Below are 3,128 nucleotides of genomic sequence, written 5' to 3'. Positions count from 1 at the left end.
CCAGCGTGATCTTCGTGTGAAGTTTGCCCACTTGATCAGCAAGCGTATGCTGCCAAGGGACATCCTGAAGCGCGCGGCTTCTAGCGCTCACGATGAGCGCGGGTACGGTATGTATTCATCATCCGTACCCCGTTCGGGCAAGAAGCCCCGGACTACTTATGAAGCTGCCGCCGCTTCTGTTCCCAGATTGCGACAGCCTTCGGGCAGTCAATCAGGAGCCGTTCAATCGGCTCCCACGAGTTCTCGGAGTGGGCATAACCCCTCCACTTCACGAGGAGCTGTCGCTTCCCGCGACACCGTTGCTCCTGGAGGATCCGCTCCACGTGGAAGTGGACTTCTCCATTCCGGTCAAGCAGGGGCGGAGGTGCCCTCGTACGAGTACGAGTACTCGGCGCCTCCCGAGAGCCACTCTCGTTCGAGTGCTCCGACTGCGGGTCCGACACGGGACCCTGAGGTTGACCGCCTCCGTCAACGTCTCCTCGTGCTTGAGATTGCACTTGGCCTTGGGACTGGCGGTAATGCTGCCGACAGAGCTGACAGTGTCTAGCGGTAGGTTCCTCGTGTCTAATAGCACTAAGTCCCCCACTTTAAATACACTTAAGTTTCCTCTTCCATGTTTGTCTGAGTACTCCTTTTGTCTATCCTGGGCCGCTGCCATGGCATCGCGGACCCTGCTGACAATGTTCAGCTTGGTATCCATAAAGGATTCCACCTGTTTCCGCAGCGAAACTGGCCTCACATCCGAGACCTGGGAGGAAAGGGCTTTCCGAGCCTCTCCCCCACTTAGAATAGAGGAGTCAGTTTTTCCTCGAAGAGTGAGAGGCACTCTGGGGTGGCGGAAGCCGTTCAAGTAGAACGGCGTGAACCCCGTGGACGCGTGCACCGCGTTGTTGAGCGCAAACTCAACAACTGGAAGCTGCGTCGACCACGTACGTGGCGCTGCCGCGCACACACTGCGCAGAGTGTCCTCGAGCACTCGATTGACGCGCTCTGTTTGGCCGTCTGTCTGCGGATGATCCGCAGTGGACATCTGCAGACGAGTTCCCAGTAAAGGGAACAGCGTTTTCCAAAACGCAGCAGTGAACCGCGGGTCTCGGTCCGAGACAATCGTCTCCGGGAGACCGTGATAGCGGAACACGCCATCGACGAACAACCTTGCGGTTTGTTCGCCCGTCACAGTGACGGGAACTGGAGCAAGATGTACCATCTTGCTCAGCCGACACACGAACACCAAAATTCCGGTGTTGCCGTGTCCGTCGGCGGGAAGCCCAAAGATGAAGTCAAGACTCATCGACTTCCAACAATCAGCCGGTACGGGCAGGCTCTGTAGTGGAGCCGAAGAGTGCCCTGCGGGTTTAACCCGCTGACATGTTTCACATGTCTTGACGTACCGGGCGACCCACTTGTACATGTGGGTCCACCAGAAGGACTGAGAGACCGACAGAAAGGTCTTCTCGCGGCCCAAGTGGCCGCTGGAGGGCGCGTCATGCGCCTCCGCGAGGATGTCGAACTTCAGATCCTCGTCGTTGGGTACAACCACCCGTGGAGGATCAGTGGGCTCTACCCGATAATAGAGGAGGCCCTCCTTCAACTCATATCGGTGGAGCCGTGAGCGCTGTCGCGACGAGAGCCAGTCGGACTTCGCGCTCGTTCCGGCCTTAAGGAACTTGACGATAGGCGCGACAGCCTCATCGTCCCGATACGACATGCGTATCCGATCATATAGATCCGTTGTCACCCGCGTGATGTGGGCCAACTCATAGTCGGGACGCCTAGAGAAGGCGTCCGCAAGCACGTTGAGCTTGCCCGGCTTGTACTCGACGCGGAAGTTATATTCCGCGAAGAAGGACAGCCACCTCGCCATCCGTTGGGAGAGGTGAGGCGAGTTAGTCGCCGTCCTCAAGGACGCGTGGTCTGTGTAGATCACAAAGGGCGTAGAGCCCAGAAGGTGAACACGGAACTTCACAAGGGCATATTTCATTGCCAGGAGCTCCTTGTCATGGACAGGGTAGTTCCGCTCGGCGGTATTGAGCTGCCTGGACTGGAATGAGATGACTCGTTCCTGTCCAGCCGTGTCGTCCTGCAGCAATGCACACCCGATGGCGTAATCGGAGGCATCGCAGACGACGCTAAACGGCTTCGTCTCGTCCGGCAGAGCCAGGACAGGGGCCTCTTGGAGACTGGCCTTGATGCTGTCAAAAGCATCCTGGTGCTCTTGCTCCCAGCGCCAGTCGACGTCCTTCTGAAGGAGGCTCGACAAAGGCTTAGCGAAGCCCGCGTACCCAGCGCTGTACTTGTGAAGGTAGTTGGCCAAACCCAACCACTTTCGAAGATCCTTCTGGGATCGGGGCGTCGGCCATGCTGCTATGGCCTTGACCTTGTCTGGGTCAGCCCGAACGCCCACGTTGCTTACGAAGCAACCGAGAACTTTGATCTCTGGTGACGCGAAAACGCACTTGTCGATGTTGGCGTAGAGCTTGTTCGCTCGCATCACGTCCAACACTCGACGGAGGTGTCCTAGATGCACCTCCATGGCCGTCTTGCCTCCCTCGGCACGGCTATGGACGAAAATGTCGTCGAAGTACGTCTGTACGAAGGTACGCAAAGGGCGGAACAATTGCGTCACCAGGCGATTGAACGTCGCCGGGGCGTTAGACAAGCCCTGCGGCATGACGAGCCACTCCCAAAGCATGCCGCTTGGAGTGCTTTACGCGGTGAGCGGGATGTCACTCTCTCGCATCAGGATTTGGTAGTATCCGTCTACCAAATCCAGCGCACTGTACAGTACGCTCCCGGCCATGTTGTTCAACAACACATCCTTTCGTGGGATCGGTGTTTGGGCCGGCACCGTTGCGTTGTTCAGCTTGTTATAAGCGTGAACCAGACGCCACTTTCCGTTCGGCTTACGAACGCAGAAAGTCGGCGTCGAGTGCGGGGATTTCGACTCCCGCACCATGCCTGCCTTCGCTTTCGCGGCGAAGAAGGCATCAATGACCTCGCACTGTTCGCGCGGGATAGGTCATTGCCTCGTGACACTATACTTTGTGCCGGGCACGAGATCAATCTCGTGCCGTACGCCTCGATCCGGTGGGAGTTGGGTCGGTGGGTGTTTATTCACCACGTCCGCA

Source organism: Phytophthora infestans, genomic scaffold (assembly GCF_000142945.1).
Source record: "Phytophthora infestans T30-4 supercont1.33 genomic scaffold, whole genome shotgun sequence".
NCBI lineage: Eukaryota > Oomycota > Peronosporomycetes > Peronosporales > Peronosporaceae > Phytophthora > Phytophthora infestans.
The sequence above is the reverse complement of the archived record's forward strand: the minus strand, read 5'-3'. Positions refer to the sequence as shown.